The sequence below is a fragment of the Balaenoptera musculus genome, chromosome 5 (genome assembly GCF_009873245.2).
Source record: "Balaenoptera musculus isolate JJ_BM4_2016_0621 chromosome 5, mBalMus1.pri.v3, whole genome shotgun sequence".
NCBI classification, from domain to species: Eukaryota; Metazoa; Chordata; class Mammalia; order Artiodactyla; family Balaenopteridae; genus Balaenoptera; species Balaenoptera musculus.
In genome coordinates, this window is record NC_045789.1 from 68,437,330 (window position 1) to 68,456,684 (window position 19,355).

Sequence of the window (19,355 nt, forward strand, 5' to 3'; positions counted from 1 at the left end):
GATGTACTGGAATGTGAAAGATTAAGCTTTGTGGCATGTTCTATATGGTCATCCATAGTGACCAAACTGATTTGGAATGTTGTTTTGTTACTAACTTTGAAATGTGTTATTTTCTGTACAGAGGATGTTGATCCGAATAAATTGCTTATTATCCTTTATAAATATCTAGAATGAGACGAATTGTCAATCGGTGTAAACCTCATCCGACACAGTACTTTCTTTCATAAACACAGGGAGGAAGCAATCCCAGGATAACCTTTCGGGTGATAAAGCCGGGCACGGCTGGGCAATTCAGAGGGTGTGTGATAGCACCCAACTTTGGAGCCTGTCACAACGGGAAATCATGGCTTGGAGGCCTGTGGTGAAATAGTCATGTTTATTAAGCCTTAATATGTCACTTAAATGGCTCTTCTATCAACAGCTAGCCAGCTCCTCAAAGAGAGGCAAAAAGCCATTCATGTCATTGTAGATTGTAGCTCCAGTTACTTCCTGGCAATGGAGGCTATGAGCACCGCTTCATTGGCAATGTCTTTCCTGTCCCACCCTCCACGGAAATTGATGGCTGTCTCCCTTGTACCCAGTTGTAGCTTGAACATATTTAGGTAACTTCTCTCAAAGCATCTAAAAAGGGTTGTCCCATGTGTCTCTCTTCCAGCTTGTCTGTAAGCTCCTGGTTGGTGGTGGTCGTGTCTGTGTTAGTGTCACTTAGTGCAGATTCTGGGAGCTCAGGGTGGATCTTCAGTCTGTGTTAAGTGCATGTCTCCCTGTGGCTTGTGGGGACTCCAACATTAACTGGTCCAATTATATTGTTCCACATCCTCTCTAATTCTTTAATGAAAAACCTCTAGAGGGGCTAATTCTACCGTGTATCCTGTATTTCCATTCTTATTTCTTTCTCTTCTGCCAATGCAAATTTTCGATTTCCTTTATTTCTTTCAAGGAACAATTCAAGTCCTTTTCCATGTAGCTTTTTAAAGGTATGTTTAATTTTAATTAGTAGTAATCAAAATTCAGAAATCCAAGAAAAAGCGAGAAATGTTAACTAGAACTGGAAATTTGGAATTGGCCTGTTAAAATACATTATTCTTTTAAGTAACAGAAACATATTTGTAAACATTTTCCTCTTAAAAATCAGCAGTTATATTAATTTTGGTAAAATTCTAGATTTTTTTTCCAAATAATTTAATTCAAAACCTCAGAGAAATGGGAAATTTGGGTAAAGCTTACAGAAAGAAAGTGACAGTTGTGTTACAATTTTCAGGTTGTTGTGAGAAAGGTATCCTTTATTGTATCATATGGCATTTTATAACATTATAAAAGGTATAAGGATTGACCGTATTGTCCTTATTTATAAAAGGTTTTATTGGGCTTTAAAATTGGAAGTCTTTTACATAGACTCCTTTTTCATCTCCCCCCCCCACTTGAATTAAGCCATCGTAGTTTATTGAAAGTTAATGTATATAGGAAAAATCTTCAATGTCATTGACTCTTTTTTTATTTTGGGGGGGGGAGAAAACTACCCTTCGAAGACAAAAGCAGAGGACACTGTTTGAACCAAGAACTGGTAGACTTTAGAATACAAAAAATCATGGTTGAGTTATAAAAGTTATACATTGTCCAGTCCTCTACTGTTATTTTGCTTTTATACTGGGCCCATAGCTCATTTCTTTGCTCACAAATAATATCATTAAGGATGTAGGGAAAAAAAGGTATTATTGAAACTAAAAGTTAGCAGTTTAATTTGATTCTGAGTTTTAGAGTAATTTTACAGTGAATTGTTTTTATACCTTTTATGGGCAAAGTAACACGAATAGTATTCGTTTTGTGACACGTATATTAATATATATACACACTTATATACCTGCACAATACATATACATTTTAACACTTTTACGCTTACGAGTTTGCAAATAATATACAATAGCATTGATTTTACATTTAATAGTGTGGAAAACATACATTTAAATGACAGAAACCTTTACATTTATGCTTATTTTGTACATTATTAGTTGAATTTAATCTTTATTTAGCTTTCATAAGAATAATAAAGCTTTATTTAGTGCTTTATTATTCTTATGAAAGTTGGCTTGCTAGGCACTGTGGGAGATGTAAAGTGAATTTCTTGCTCTTTAGGGGTTCATAATCTCAGAGCTATCTCTTAGAACCACAGAATTTTAGAACAGGAAGAGATTTAAGAGATTCTCCTCTCTTGGTGTGTGTGTGTGTGTGTGTGTGTGTGTGTGTGTGTTTAGAACAGGAAGAGATTTAAGAGATTCTCCTCTCTTGGTTTGTGTGTGTGTGTGTGTGTGTGTTTTAGAACAGGAAGAGATTTAAGAGATTCTCCTCTCTTGGTGTGTGTTTTAGAACAGGAAGAGATTAAAGAGAGTCTCCTCTCTTGGTGTGTGTGTGTGTGTATGTGTGTGTGTGTGTTTAAGCAGCAGTCCTTTGATTCCTGACCACTTCAGTGTCTCCTGTCCCCCACTCCTTATCCTCCCAGATAAGTACTAATGTCATTTTTCTATGAAGGGTTGACAGGAATTCATTTTCTTTATTTGGTAAACAGGAGGAGATACAGGCCTTTTTTTTTTTTTTTTCGGGCCAATTTCTTAGTTCAGGTATTTAAAACTGTGAAGCCAAGAAATCATTTTAACTATAACACTTTTTAAAAATAGGTGGGAGACTATCACAGTGTATTACATATTATTTCAAAGGTATCATGTGGTTGTATATATATTGGGTTGTTACATAAAATGTATTACATGTTCATTTATGTAAAATGCATTTTTTTTCTTTACTGCAGTGAAAAGAGTTTAGAAAAACATGTCCCTAGTCTATTTCACCCTTGCTTTAAACCTGGGGAACAGCCCAAATATATTACTTATTCTTTTTGCTATGCTGTCTTGTCATCATGACCTGACTCCAAGGTAAAGTGTTTTCTAACCAGTTAGAAATATACAGAGGTGATATTTTCCCCCAGTACATAAAGATGTGCAGCAAGGTGGTGTTTTCATTACACTGGTCTTGCTTGCATGCCTCTGGGTACAAATAAACACTTTGGTGGATCTTAACTATTAATCTGTAAGAATTGTTTATGATGTGCCTGACTTGGTACCAAGATGTGATTTAAGCACCAAGAGAATTTGGATTATTTAATACTAGTACATAATAAAACTACTTATCAAATGTTCATGTGGGCACATACAGAGGCATAATTGTATTCTTGTAATGCACAGTATAAATACTAATATTGTTTTGGAGAATCAGCATGGTATGCTGAAGCCATGGTTTGGAAAAAGGCATTGTAGTATATTTTTATCTGTGGGAATTACTGGCAAGTGTAATTGAGAGATTCTAAATACTGTAGTTGTTTACTTCACTTTTGAATTTGGCTTAAATATTTTTGGTCTTGTTATTTTTTTTATAATCATTGAATTATTATGATAGAAGTTTAACCATAATTGTTCTGTAGATTTTAATAATTTTATCTCTTAAAGATTTATTTTAAAACAATTTCCCCTGACTAAAGATATTTAATATTTAACATTTATGTTTAATATTTAAATATTTATATAGAAATATAAACATATAAACATGCTTATAGATATTTATACTATATCTTTAGAGAAATATTACATTTAACATTTAAATTTAATATTTAAATATTTAATGATAAATATTTAAACAGAGAGGATAGTGGAATGAATGTTCATGTGTCTGTTCCTCAGCTTCAACCTTGATCAACTCTTTGTTAACTCTACCCATTCCCATTCCCCAGTTCCCACTTATTTTGATGCAGTTCCTCTGTCATAACACATCATCTGTAAATATTTCAGGATGTATTTCTGAAAGACAAGGACTTCTATTTCTAGACATACAAAGTAGAATCTTAATCTTTTTGAGGAATGTACTGAAGTTATGAACACTCAAATTGTGTTTGGGATGGTAGAGTGATATAAAGGAAAAGTGAGCTCCTTTAAATAGAATAAATGGAAAAAGAGAAATACCTGATAAGCAGTTGTATCAAAACACAATAGAAAGGTTACAATGAAAAAGCCAGTTAATAGCTTTTGAGTATTCATGGAGAAAGTGGAGAAATTGGCAGTTCTGAATACTTAGTATGTGTCTACATTCTATACAGGTCACTAGGGAGTAAGGCCAAGTGTATTTCATACTATTTGAGATAGAAATTCTGTTTCTAGACTCTTTCTTGAGGGAAAAATCAAAGATGTGTACAAAGACTGCCAATCAAGATATTCACTGCAATATTATTTATAGAGTGAAGAATTGAACCTAATGTTCAATACCAGTGGAAGGATGCAATGCACATAGTGTATTTATAAAATTTTACAATATTTTGTAACCAGTAGAAATGGTAAAACATGATACCAATTGTATAAAATGTTGAATGTGTATTAAAAGATCTGAAAAAAATTAACCCAGATATTTACATGAATTAATAGTGGCTATCTCTTGGTGTTAGAATTATGAGTAATTTTAAATTTCTTCATTTTTTTAAAAAATTAATTAATTTATTTATTTATGGCTGTGTTGGGTCTTCGTTTCTGTGCGAGGGCTTTCTCTAGTTGTGGCAAGTGGTCGCCGCTCCTGATCGCGGTGCGTGGGCCTTCACTATCGCGGCCTCTCTTGTTGCGGAGCACAGGCTCCAGACGCGCAGGCTCAGTAATTGTGGCTCACGGGCCCAGTTGCTCCTCGGCATGTGGGATCTTCCCAGACCAGGGCTCGAACCCGTGTCCTCTGCATTGGCAGGCAGATTCTCAACCACTGCGCCACCAGGGAAGCCCTCATTTCTTTTTTTTTTTAGAAATGTTGCAGATTTTGTCTATCAGCGTTATGTTATATGAGTTAATAAATAATAATAAACATTTGAGTACTTACTATGTGTCAAACACTATTTAAGCACTTTTCATCTAAAAGTGAATTCTCATAATAGCCCTGAGAGGTTTTATAATCCTTATTTTGCAGATGAGGAAATCGGCATAGAGAGATTGAATACCTCGACAATTTGAGTCTATCCTTCTAAGTTTGTTTGCTTCTAAATGTAGTTTTATCTCCAATAATTAGGAAGATACTATAAATACTGTTTTATTTTTCTACGTATTACTTAAAGATACATGGTGAATATTATGGCATATTAGTTAAAAAATATGATTTTTAATTGATGGATAACATTTCGTCTAGTGAATATACCATGATTTTTTTTCAACTGGTCCTTTGTTTTTGTTCTGCCCCTCCCCTCCAGTATTTTGCTCATAGGAATAATGGTACAATGGTATCTTTGTGAATAAATCTCTGTGTGCATTTCTGATTATCTTCCTAGAAAAAGCATTTAGAAGTGGAATTATTGGGTCAAAGAGCATAAACATTTTTAAGGCTTTTGATACAAGTTATGAGACTGCAGGTAACAAATGATCATTCTTCCTTAAACTTAGAGAAATTGTTTTGGCGCTATAAATTTGAGAGAAATAGGTCATCTAAACATCAGTGGGAATTTGTGCTTTCACAGTTGCTCTTACAAAAGTGAGACTTCTCTAAGCTTGCTGGAGACTATAAACACAGAGAAAAAGAGAAAAGACAAACTTTGGAGATTAAATTGTGGCCATTTACTTGCTCTGTGACCTTTCACAGCTACTTATTCATTTTTATGATTAACTTAAAATTTGGATTAGCCTTAAAACCTTTTTACTGTAAATTGTTTTATATAACATCTAAAATACACATATCAGATTTTCATGAATTTTCTTTAATGTTTGATCATTTAGGACCTCAGGATCATAATTAGGTAGAGAAATTTCCAATGTATAATTTAAAAACTTATAGGTATAAAAGGCATAAGACATTGATTAGAGACAGTAATAACCCTAAAAGTGTTTTAGATGTTGTATTTTTAAATAAGAAAGCTTTTTTTTAGGGGGTCACTCTCTTTTTGTGAAAAGCAAGAACAAAAATTTGGGGGTAATTGGTGGTTTCTGTTAGGGTTAAATAAGGTTTTATTGTGGTTTCTCTTGAGCATATATCTTCTTCCAGGGACTGTGGTGACTTCTACAGAGACTTTAGCTGAAGATATGAGCAGAGGGAGGGAGATTTTAACTTAAGAAGGTCCAGAGAATAATTAACGAAATCAGAAAATTTACCTCTGAAGCTACCGAAGAGGTCAGGATCAATTTTTTTCTGTAAAAACCAAGGTTGATAAAGGGTACTCTGACAGTCTATAAATTTGTGAGAGGGACAAATGGAATAAATAGAAAACATTTTATTGAAATTTGAATGCCTTAAGTATTTTAATGGGGAAAAAAAAAGTACTGTCGGTCCTCTGTATCTGAGTCTTCCACATCCACAGATTCAACTAACCTTGGATCAAAAATATTTAGAAAAAAAAATTCCAGAAAGTTCCAAAAAACAAAACTTGAATTTGCTGCTTCCCACAGCATTAACATTGTATTTACAACTATTTACATAGCGTTTACATTGTATCAGGTATTATAAGTAATCTAGAGAGGATTTAAAGCATATGGGAGGATTTGAGTGGGTTATATGCAAATACTACACACTTTTATATAAGGGACTTGAGCATCTGATGATTTTGGCTTCCACAAAGAGTCCTGGAACCAATACCCTCTGGATACTGAGGGATGACTGTACTACTTCTTTATACTATGAATAGTAAAATTATGAAACTATCAACTATAAATGGTAGATATAGAAAATAAGCATAAGGAGGATTTTTATCAGGGGTTTTTAATCCATAATTAATGATTGGATTATAAAGGTTCATAACCCTGCAAAATTAGGTATATGTGCATTTTGGAAGGAGAGGCCTCTAAAACTTTTTTCAGATTCTCAAAAGAATGACTTCAAAAAAATTCAAATTCAAAATTCAAGCTCCTACTAGAAGGTAAGCTCCGTGAGGCTAGGGACTTTTGTCTGTTCTGTTCACTCCTCTGTCCCTGGTTCTTGGCACATAGTTCTGCTCAATAAATATTTGTTAAAGGTATGATTTTTGTAAATTTATGTGTGGCATAGTTACAACAATGGATTTTTAGAAATTAGGGATGGAAGAAAATTCCAGGTTTAGTGAGGTTGATGTCTTGCTTGGCTGTTTCTATATTTGTCCAAAAATTTTCTTTTTGTTTAAGTCTAGATGAGTAGGTAGGGCATTTGTATGATAATTTTGTGGTCGAATTCCTGTTTTGTCTGTGCCAACAGAAATGCTGTAGAATGGGTTAGAAATACTATAGAAATGTAATGCTGTAGAAATGTAACAGGAAAATTGTTCTAAACAATACATATTCATTCATCAGTCTATTAGAAAATGTACTTTGGCTCTGTTTTCATTTGATTCAATGAATGTAATTGTTATAGAAAAACTTCCCCTTAAATTTGAGAATGGAAAATTTTTCTAATTGTTTTCATTAAACCAAGTGGTATGGCAGTAACTGCTATTGTGGCTAAAAATGTAAAATCAACAAAATGTTGAAAAATTTACCTGCAGAGAACATTGCTTTATCAGCAAGAGATTTAGATTTTTGCAGTGAAGCCCAGTTATTCTAAAAGAGAAAGCAGTGGGGCATTTTTAGTGCCATTATACGGCATTTTTAGCAGGTGATATAGTGTAATCTGTGATTGCATTAGTCAGCATCATAAGTTTCCATACTTCTTTTTTTTTTCATAATAATGCAGTTGACAAGAAAATTAGTTATTTCTGAGATATACATTTTAAAGTAATAACTAGGATTATTACTTATAACATTATACCAGAACATATAAGATTTTTAGAAATTTCATGCAATGTCTGAAACATTTATATTAACATATTTCCATACATATTTCCATACAAATACAAATATAAGATTTTTAGAAATTTCATGTAATTCCATACTTCTTAAAATTGAAATTTGGTAGAAGGTTAAAAGAATGACAAAAGATTAAAATGCAGGTTTGTTTTAAAAATTGTAAAAATTAGGGCTTCCCTGGTGGCGCAGTGGTTGAGAATCTGCCTGCCAATGCAGGGGACACGGGTTCGAGCCCTGGTCTGGGAAGATCCCACATGCCGCGGAGCGACTAAGCCCGTGAGCCACAATTGCTGAGCCTGCGCGTCTGGAGCCTGTGCTCCGCAACGGGAGAGGCCACGATAGTGAGAGGCCTGCGCACCGCGATGAAGAGTGGCCCCCACTTGCCGCAACTAGAGAAAGCCCTCGCACAGAAACGAAGACCCAACACAGCCATAAATAAATAAATAAATAAATAAAATTAAAAAAAAAAAATTTGTAAAAATTATAACATTTCTAAAATAAGAGAAAAAGTGAATTTCTAAAAATTGAAGTGTGATGGAACCAGTGTTAATTTATAAATCATTAATTTTCTTTCTTAATTAAAGGGATGACTGTAAATTCTTTATCTTAATGACTTTTGCCAGCCAGACAGAAAAGATAATTTGAGTAATTATTTGCTGCCTGCATTTGAGTCTTTGTGAATAGATTTTTCACATTTTCCATAATCTTTGGCAGATTTAAAAAGTCATTGCATTTTACATTTTCCACACTTATTTTGCCATTACAAATAGGAGCTAGATTATTCTAATTTATTCAGAAATCATTGCATCATTTTAAGAGGCCTTCCAATATTCTCAGAATAATTTCAATAGAAGGGCAGGAATTTTCCCATATAGATTTCATATCTTGCAATGTGGTTTCTTTCTTTAGTTGAAATATGATTGAATCTTTAGGTCACCACACATTCCATTATTCAAGTATAAGTACAAAATACATTTTGAAGTGAAATTTAGAGTTTCAAGTTGGAATCTGTGAAGTAATTTAGCTTAATCTTTTGACCCAGTGGTGTAACCCTTTCTGTAGCATTTCTAACAATCTTTGCCTAAAAACTCAGTGAGTAGGAACTCTATTTCTTTATGAGGCAGCTTTTTAAAATGAATTATATAATAATTTATTCTTTTTATTATGTTGAGCTCAAATCTACCTTGTGCTAGGCACCATAACTTCCTGTTTTCCTTTTCAAATTATGAACTCTTCCAAGTCTGTAAGTATTGTGAGTACTTATAATGAACATCACTGAGATTCACTTATTCTTAATTTCTACTCTATTTGCTTGAGATTATCATTTTCTGTATCAATGTATATCAGAGACTTTTATGTCACATGTCTTACTACAATTAGGATACATTAGATTTGTGGCATTTCTGTTCTTTATAATTCTTTTCAGAAAGGAAATGAGGTTAATGTGTTATCTGAGCACCCATTCAACTTTCTCTTTTACTTTCTAGACTGAAGTGAATCAGGGTTGTCCCTGAAGGACCTCATTTGATCTGAGAATCCTCCCAAGCCCCAGAGCTGGGCCACTGTTCTCTTTATTTATTACACATGGAAGCTTCTAGATCATTAGTCTTGCTGAAGGTTTAAAGCCTTGGTCCTTTAAAGCTTGTGCTGTTTGACTGTTTACAGTCTTATCTTCAGTGTTGTTAAATACCAACTGACCTCCTCAAGTCACTCTTGTTTATATGACTTTTTTCTTTTAAAATAAGAAACAACAGGCTTAGTCATGTGTATACCGTGACCACAGTTACCTAACCTCTCTGACCTTGATCATCTCAAAAGCAGTAGTCTAAAAATGGTAATAAAAATTACTCTTCTTGGGGCTTCCCTGGTGGCGCAGTGGTTGAGAATCTGCCTGCTAATGCAGGGGACACGGGTTCGAGCCCTGGTCTGGGAAGATCCCACATGCCACGGAGCAGCTGGGCCCGTGAGCCACAACTACTGAGCCTGCGCGTCTGGAGCCTGTGCCCCGCAACGGGAGGGGCCGTGATAGTGAAAGGCCCGCGCACCGCGATGAAGAGTGGCCCCCGCTTGCCGCAACTAGAGAAAGCCCGCGCACGAACCGAAGACCCAACACAGTCAAAAATAAATAAATAAATAAATAAATAAAAAAGAAAAATAACAAGTGACAAGTGTTGAAAAAAAAAAATTACTCTTCTTGTAGATAAAATATTCTCCAAATTAATCAAGTGAAATGAAAAATAAAAATGAGTTCCATGTTAGATAATATATATGGAGACAAGGTGAAAGTGCAATTGATATAAAAAAAAAAAAAACCCAAAAAACCAACAGCCCAAACCACACTCAAGCAAAATGAAAACAAACACCCATCCCTGCTAAAAGTGATTATAACCTATAAAGAAAGCCAGGGAAGTATAAACCAAATATTTTCCAGGGTAACTAAAGATAAAAGTTTGTTTATTTTATCAAAAGTGAAAGTGGAAAATAGGAAGGCTGTATCTCTACTAGAGAGGTATTGAAAATTCTAGGCAAACATTGGGAAATCTTAAAATGACAGTGCTCTGACAGTGTGGTTATAAGAAGAGAAAACACGTATAAACAGCATGGCATTAGCCCTTGCTGTGTCTGAGCAAAAGGATATTCAAAAATGAAGCAAAACGAAAGACATAGACATGGTAGTACAAATCAATCCTAGATGCAATTTTTGCAGTATTCCTAAAACTGCTTTGTCCTCCAGGAGTACTGGGTTTTGTGATTTGTCCTAGAAGACACAGTGAAAAATAGTTTAAATTTCATTAAATACAGACCAGCACATGACTGTGCTCTGCTCACTATGTACAAGAAATGGTATGCTATTTGTCACATAAACTTTATTTGCTTTGAGGGAGAAATAATTCCATTAACCTTATATAAAATAAAGGATAAAAAGTTACGGCAGAATTGTAGATATCTGCTTGTTAATATATTCAGAAATATTTGGTGGGGCAGTCAAAAATTCCATAGGTCTGAATGATAACTGATTATGAACAAGTGCATCTAAATTACTATTTTGTTCGTATTTACCAGTTTTGGGGCTTCGAAGATTTGGTTTTAGTCATGATTTAGTTGATTATACCTCTGAATAAGTGAAATATCATTATATTTTTTTCTAAGTTGGCTAAAGGAATTTCAGATTAAGAAGTTTTAAGTACAAAATTAATATTTCAGCAAGTAGTTCTTTCTGTTGGGTTGGGGATTAAATTCATTAAACAGAAAAAATAGTAGGAAACCAGATGTGATTTAAAATGAGGTTGATTAGAGTTTCAATGACAAATTAAAAATGTGTCCTATTTAACTGTTGAAAAATGCACAGACCTTTCATGGTAATAAAAACATGGAATGCACATGATTATATGTGAGGCCTCATATGTGGTAAAAGGATAACTCCCTATGGTCATTGGTTTCATTCTTAGTAGCCATCAAATTATTACATATAAGGTATAGTAGTTCACAATCCATGACCCGCTCAGAGTTATTATAATAGGACTTTGAAAAATATATATCCTAAACACTGTCTGTAGATGGGATAAATATTAGGCCTAGTGGGTATATGAACTATTTTGCAAATCTGATTAATTTAGTGAATAAAATGAAAATGGATTTAATGTATTATTGAACAGTGCAGGTATTAACGTATTCATTCAGTCATAGCCTAGTAAAAGCATCATGGCTTGTCACTGCAAAGAGAAGAAAGGAGAAAAACTATAGATTTAAAAGGGATTTAGGAGCGACAGTAACAATTGCCTGTATGGACTTTTTTTAGATCTGGATTAGAACAAACTGTTTAAAAAAACACTTATGGGCTTCCCTGGTGGCGCAGTGGTTGAGAATCTGCCTGCCAATGCAGGGGACACGGGTTTGAGCCCTGGTCTGGGAAGATCCCACATGCCACGGAGCAACTAGGCCCGTGTGCCACAACTACTGAGCCTGCGCGTCTGGAGCCTGTGCTCCGCAACAAGAGAGGCCGCGATGGTGAGAGGCCCGCGCACCGCGATGAAGAGTGGTCCCCGCTCGCCACAGCTGGAGAAAGCCCTCGCACAGAAACGAAGACCCAACACAGTCATAAATAAAATAAATAAATAAAATTTAAAAAAAACAAAAAAAACCCCCAAAAAAACCACTTATGAGAAAGTTGGGGAAATTTGAGCACTGATTGGTAGTTGATGTTGTAAAGAAATTATTTTGAATTTATTGTAGATATTATAATGATACTGCCTTATGTTTAAAAAGCAAATCTTTGTCTTAGAGAGATACATACAGAATTATCTACAGATGAAGTGGTATAATGCCTGGAATTTGCTTCAGAATGATCCAGAGTGGTGGGTTAGAGGTTGGGCGGGGGTGTGAAAATATAAATGCAACATGACTTGCTGTGAGTTAACAACGGTGGGTTCATTATACTAGTCTTAATAATTTTGCATTAGTTTGAAATTTTTCATAATAAAAACTTAGAAAAAAGTAATGCAACATTAATTGAAAGAGGATAACTGTAGCACCAGCTGACACTGCAATATAATATATTCAGAAGTAAGGGTAGATATGAGTCACACACAGATGTACTTTTTATAAACATATCTAATGTGTCAATCTCATGTTTTGTTTTTCTTCAGAGCTGAAGCCGTTTATTTGAATCTTGGATGATTAACACCTAAATGCTTAATTCTCAGAACTGCTCAAGAGTCCCACAGCCAGGATTAGATGATCCAACTTACCACCAAGAAATTATTGTCTTGAATTCTACGGTAAGATTATAATAAATGTTCTAAAGGCTAAATAGTGACCATGAGGTCTAAAAAGATTTTTGAATGCTGTCTTTGAGTGACTAGCCTTTATTATAATTTCTCAGTCCTGTAACTCTTATACCAAGAGTTCAAGGTTGTGATAATCAACCAAAGATCTTAGAAATATCAACATGCAAACAAGGCTTTATGGTATTTCCCTGTCATAGATTCAGCTACTAACAGATACTGGAGTGCCATGCTTTCCCTCTTGCTGTATGTCTCAGGGTGGGTCCTCCGAAAACTGATGCTGGAAGAGAGTTTGGCTTCCCGGATGTTTATTAGGGATCAACAACCTATAAAGAGAGGAGGTTACTGGGCAGTGGAAATTGAAGTGTAATGTAGGCTCAACAAAGCCTTAGCCAACTGAGACAGGGAGTCTTGTAGTTGTGAGAGTTAAGCTTCTTGGGGATGGAGACATATCCTTAATGCGTTTGCATTGGGCACAGGCCATTAAAGAAGCTGCTCAGCAAATATTTGTTGAATGAAGGAAATCTGAGAAAAATCTTGTGGTCCCTCTTGTAACACCTAATCCTTGCCCTTCCTTTTTCCAGTTGAAAGTGTGGTTTAGAACAGTGAGGTTAACAGTGACACACATGGTTGTCTTGTACATCATGAACAAACATGAAGGTAACTTGTCCTCCATAATCAGCATGTGTTGCATACCACTGTGTTCCTGGGCTCCACAGACAAGGAAGACCTACAATGGGACCTGAGGAAAACCACACATATAAGTTTTAAAGCAGCAGTCCGCAACCTTTTTGGCACCAGGGACCGGTTTCGTGGAAGACAGTTTTTCCGCAGATGAGGGGCAGGGATGGTTCAGGCGGTAATGTGAGTGATGGCTCAGGAGGTAATGCGAGCGATGGGGAATGATGGGGAGCGGCAGATGAAGCTTTACTCGCTTGCCCGCCGCTCACTTCCTGCTGTGCAGCCCGGGGGGTTGGGGACACCTGTTTTAAAGAATATGAGACTGTATCAGTAAAGAGGAAACAAACAAAAAAAACAGCATGGATCTAGAGGGTATTGTGCTAAGTGAAGTAAGTCAGGCAGAGAAAGACAAATACCATGTGATTTCATTTATATGTGGAATCTCAAAAACAAAACAAAGGAACACACAGAAAACAGAAACAGACTCAACAGATACAGAGAACAAACAGGGGCTTGCCAGAGGGGAGGGTGTTGGCAATATGGGTGAGATAGGTGAAGGAGATTAAGAGGTACAAATTTCCAGTTATAAAATAAGTAAGTCATGGAGATGTAACATACAGCATAGGGAATATAGTCAGTAATATTGTAATGACTTTGGTGACAAGTGGTAACTAGACTTATGGTGATCTTTTCATAATTATAAAAATATCGAATCCCTGTGTTGTAAACCTGAAACTAGTATAATATTGTAAGTCAGTTATCCTTCAGTTAAAAAAAAAATGAATGAACGAGGGACTTCCCTGGTGGTCCAGTGGTTAAGAATCCGCCTTCCAGTGCAGGGGATGTGGGTTTGACCCCTGATTTGGGGAACTCAGATCCCACATGTTGTGGGGCAACTAAGCCCGTGCGCCGCAACTACTGGGCCCTCACGCCACAACTAGAGAGAAGCCCCTGCGCCACAAAGAAGAGCCTGCGCACCATAACGAAAGATCCTGCATGCTGCAACAAAGATCCCACGTGCTGCAACTAAGACGCAATGCAGCCAAATAAAAAAAAAAAAAAAAAAAAGAATGAATGAGGTAAGATGGAAAAAACAAAAACCCTGTAAGATACAGTGATAACTCCTAGGCTATTAAGGGATGTGGATTATGGTTCTAACCAGTTTGTTTTTTCTGTGTGTAGGGAATAGGCTGATCAGATATGAATTTTTAATCCTCTTATGCTCCAGGTTAAGAGAGAATCTGCTTCTGAGAAGGACTTTTTTATTTTATTTTATTTTTTTGAGAAGGGCTTTTTTAAAGTCAGTGTTTTTTTCTAGTTGGTACAGTCCTGCTTTAGGGCAAGAAATTTGAGTCCTTTACTTGACTTCTTGTTGTTTTCTTTTTCCTCTTTTCCTTTTTACTGTAGGATTCCATGAGACAGGATTTGCATTAATAAATCCTCTAAATTTTCTCTGAACCTTAATACTATATTAATGCTTTATGTGTAGAGAGAGGACTTTTACTTAACATCTTTTAAATGAATGAAATAGAGAATAATTGACTTCATTATTAACGTGGCAGAAGAATAAGGATTAAAAACTCGACAGTTCAGACCAGAAATTTCCTTGTTTTTATATTATAACAATTTTCCCTGATATCTGTGTAGACAATTTTATGCTTCATCTTTTAATATATGTAGACCATTTTCTTCATATTGAGTGTTGGAAGAATGAGATTGTGTTTGTGTTTCACTAAGTGAATCAGATTTTTTTTTTATTATTAAAATGTGTGTCTTTCAAAGTTATCAATTTGATTAGTTTAGAGATGTTTACGTCTTATCTGTTCCCATTTTTTTTTTCCATTTCTTTCTTGTCACTTCGTAACCCCACCAGAGGGCAGGCAAAGGAAGGGAGAAAAGACATTAATTTAAGTTCACAAAGTCTTATGTAGGCACCTTTTACTGGCACATTTTGTCATGCTTCTGGATTGTAGTAAGGCAGTAGGATCAGCTACTTTTGCTATTTTAAAATATTTAGTAGAATGCTCAGTTATTTGGAAATAAATTGTGTAAGGTTGATTACTGGGTTTATTGAATTAAATATTTATACTTTAAACTGTTCAACTTTATTTTCTTAGATTCATACATTTTAAATTATCAATTTTTTTTAGTAATTCATGCCAAGGTTTCCTTTGCTACTGTTGATACTTATGATTGCTTATAATGAAGAGGTTTTTCTGTGTGTGTTTAAAAGTACATTGGGATGTTCATAATACAGTATAGTTTTAAATTACTCCTTTTCACCTCCTGTAAAACTTGATGTTCCTGCGGTCTATTAGTGAATTTTCAGAATGATAAGAATTATCTTTTGAATACAAGTTACTGTTTCACATTTAAGTTGTTCAGTGTATTTAAAAAGTAAGACACACCTCAGACCAAAGTAAATTTGTCTTAACATTATCACAGTGTAGGTTTTCAAAGTCTAAATGTTAAACTAGATGGATGCTAAACATTTTATAGTCCCGGCAGTTTCACAGTCGGTAGCTGTTTGACTTCTTATCAGTATGAACAGCAAATGTCCTAAAAATCAGCTTCAAAACAGCTGGCAGTCGACCCACCTAAGTTCACATGACGTTTCTTTGCTCTTTGACACAAAGAGTGGACCTTACCTTCTCATCAAGGAAGTTGGTACAAGCACCTTTCTGTGTGCTCGTGGGCCCAGTAATGTAGAAGAACCTTAAAATGGACTTTTTGAAGAGAGTTGTTCCTCCCATTCTTTCGGGAGATGTGGTTTTGGACACTAGAGAGAGTTTTCGGGGAAGTCCTCCAAGATTGCTGAAGTTGAAACCTCTTAGTTTGCTTTCATCAGAGAAGACTGTAGATGAGGAGAGTGGTCACAGTAATTATGACAAACACCAACAGCAGCAACTAGGTAAAGTAAAAATGTATTTTCAATCCTTTAATAAAAACTATTTTAGGAAAGTAAAATTATTTTTATAAGTATGAATTCTAGTGAGCATAAATCTTTATTTTGAAAATCAAGTTTAAATACTAAAAAGAATTTAAAAAGAGTAAATATATAGTTGGCCTAAATTTTTTTAGTATCAAAATGTTGCTTTGAGTTTAGATGGAGAAATATTGATTGCTATAGATCAAGATAAAGCCATTAATAAAGTTAACAGTTTAGTGATCTTGGAAAATATTTTTATGATGAAGGATTATACTTATTGAAAAAAGTGTTATTTTACAATTGGTAAAAACAAGGTAGGGTATATACCTGAAAAACAAGATACTGAGTTTTATCTATCACTACAGAAATCACTTAAAAAAAAAGTCCCATTCTTTTGTTCTAAAGATAAAGAATATTTGGGATGAAATATTAAAAAAAAATCTTTGAATATAATAATGATTATTTTGTGTCACTACCTTTATTTCATATAATTCTGCAAAGTTGAATATAATGCCTTTTAAAGTTTGAGAGGATGATACTCATGTGTCAGGAGAAAAGTCAGGTTTGCATATGGTAACTAGAAAATGTTGGAAAAAAAAAAAAAGGAAAATCCTTTAAGAAGATGATGAAAAAAATTACTGCTTTAAAATTTTGACTAAAACACTTAAAAATGTTAAAATGTTCTGTATGATTATGAATTTTTATTATAGGGAATATATAACTGCTCATACAAATTAATGTAACATTTAGTAGAAAGAAGAGATTTTCTGTAAATCCTCTGCAAGTTTGATATATATTCTTACAGCTGTTTTTTATGCATATTTAATATGCACATATACATTTTTACTTATAGAATTTAAAAATGAGATTTACTATCTAAACTGTTCTGATACTTGCTTTCTCATTTAATACATCATAACCATCTTTCTGTCTCTTTAAAATGCATGCCATTGTATGACATAATAATTTATTCAATCAGTCCTTATTGATGAACACTGAGTGACTTTAATTTTTAATTATTAAAAGTAATTATGTAATAAATATCCATTTATTTTATTACTTTATTATCCATTTATTGTATTACTTTATGCCTTTGTATGATTGCTTCTTAGTATAAATTTCTATGTACATTAAAAATTTTGATAGACAATGTCAAGTTACTTTTCAGAATTTTCTCAATTTAAGCTCCCCAAGGCAGTATCTCTATTTCTTTGTACTCTCCTTAACACTGTTTCTTGTCAGTTTAAAAAATAGGGTCATACTTAGGAGAAACTAAAATTTCTGTTTTAAATATATTGTGTAAAAGAAAGGAGAAGGAACTTTTAAGTTTTAAAAAGAAATATTCCTATCTAGAATATACTGGTATTAGAAGTCTTTTTTTTTTATACTCTTCACTCATTTGGGTGGATGAAGTGGAGGTGAGACTACTGATGGGTTAGTGCCTCTTAATTTCAATTAAAATCTAAATCATTCAGTACTTAGTTTTGTGTTCAACAGTATAGATATGCATAAGTGAAGAATATGAGTGCATTAATATGTGCAGTTATTTATGTTATTAAAAATTTACTCTTTAACTTTCAGTCTTGAATCATTTAGTTGCTTTCTTCACGGTACCACAGCATATATAAGGGACCTGGTGTTTAAATGTAATATCCTATGCCCATTAGTTTAATATGGCTCCTTTTTTTTTTTTAAGACTGTCTTACACATTTTTGAACATAGCGTATATGTTATAAAGTATAATAATGAGATTTTATAATTTACATTAATTTGCAAATAGCACTCAATTTAACGATTAAGGGCTTTCTATGCTATATATCTTTTTACCAATCAGTCAAAATAAAGCAAAATCATGGAACTGAAACAACTGAGGAATCTGTTTGAAATTTCAGAGGCCACAGGTCCTTTGTGGAATAACTCTTGCCCCGTTTTTCTCTTCAAAAATAAAATTCAACTTTAGGGAATGACTATTAAAATTAATTTAAGGGACTTCTTTGGCAATATCTGTAAAAAGATTTGGTTTCTGAAATTTCAATTTACTGATAAAGTCCTTTTCTTGAATCTCAAAATTTGATACTAAATTTATATTGTATGTAAGAATAAAACCCACATGATTCACACCAGTCTACACACTGATTACTTGCAACTCAGCATGAATGAATTTTACCTCCTGCTTGCTGGTGGTTTTGGGATAGAGATAATGCAGTAGTTTATCCAGAAGTCATGCGAAGAACTGGGTACAGTTCTTCTAAAGGGTTACAGTTTGCTCATTTAATGAAAGGAGAAATCAAAAGTATGAAGAGATTTCATATCAGTAGTGCAAAGAAGGAAGTATTCTTTTAGAGAAAAACTGGTATGTAATCTCATAGCTTTGTATTTGGATCAGTTGTTTCCAACTTCTTTAATTGTTAATTCAAAATTACAAAAAATTATTTCTAAGGAATTTTAGACAAAATTGTAATATGGATTGATAATTGTACTTCCGTGAGAGGATATAGAAATTTACCTTGCTACTTTTAACTCCAGAAACGTTTATAGATGCTTATGGTTTCTTTAACAAAAATATGCATAGAATTTTGAGGTATTTGCAGGGGTTGACATTTTGAAGAACATTTTTCTTCACTTTTGATAAAGTTTTTCATTTTTTAACTTTCTCTAAATATTAAGTAACCTAATGTTTTAAGAGTTTGATAGAAATTCGCAAACAACACACTGGATTTACCAGAAATCCTCTATTTCTCTGGAAAATATATTAACAAATGCCTGTAGTTCACTGCACACTGTTCAGACCCCCTGCCACCGCATCTGCTCCGAGCAGATTCAGGTGTGGGCTTACCAAGAGTTGGTTGCGTTTTAAACCAAACTTGTTTATGCCAGTTATACTTGTAGTTGTGATCATGTATTTTAATTAGGTATCACATAATTCAGTAAAGTATGAGGCTGAAAAGAAAGTTGTTTCGGTGTAAAAAAGTTGAATACTTTGGTCATACTCCATAAAAGTGAATTCCTCGAAAAGTTTGCTTTTAAATTACATGTAGGCCAGAGAAATATACAAGATTGGAAGGATTTTACCCTCACATACCTTCAATTTCCCACTCCACTTAGAAGAAATTGAAACTAGGTATCATAGGTGATGTACACGGGCTGTAT

General features: G+C 34.2%; 1 protein-coding gene across 1 annotated transcript in view; it reads left to right on the plus strand.

Annotated features, from left to right (window-relative positions):
* Nucleotides 1–19,355, plus strand: part of FRYL (FRY like transcription coactivator) — a 242,319-nt gene that overhangs the window by 51,447 nt on the left and 171,517 nt on the right. The window contains exon 3 of the mRNA XM_036852364.1: nucleotides 12,458–12,589. The gene's annotated coding sequence lies outside the window, so the exon portion shown is untranslated. The remainder of the gene's footprint in view (nucleotides 1–12,457; nucleotides 12,590–19,355) is intronic.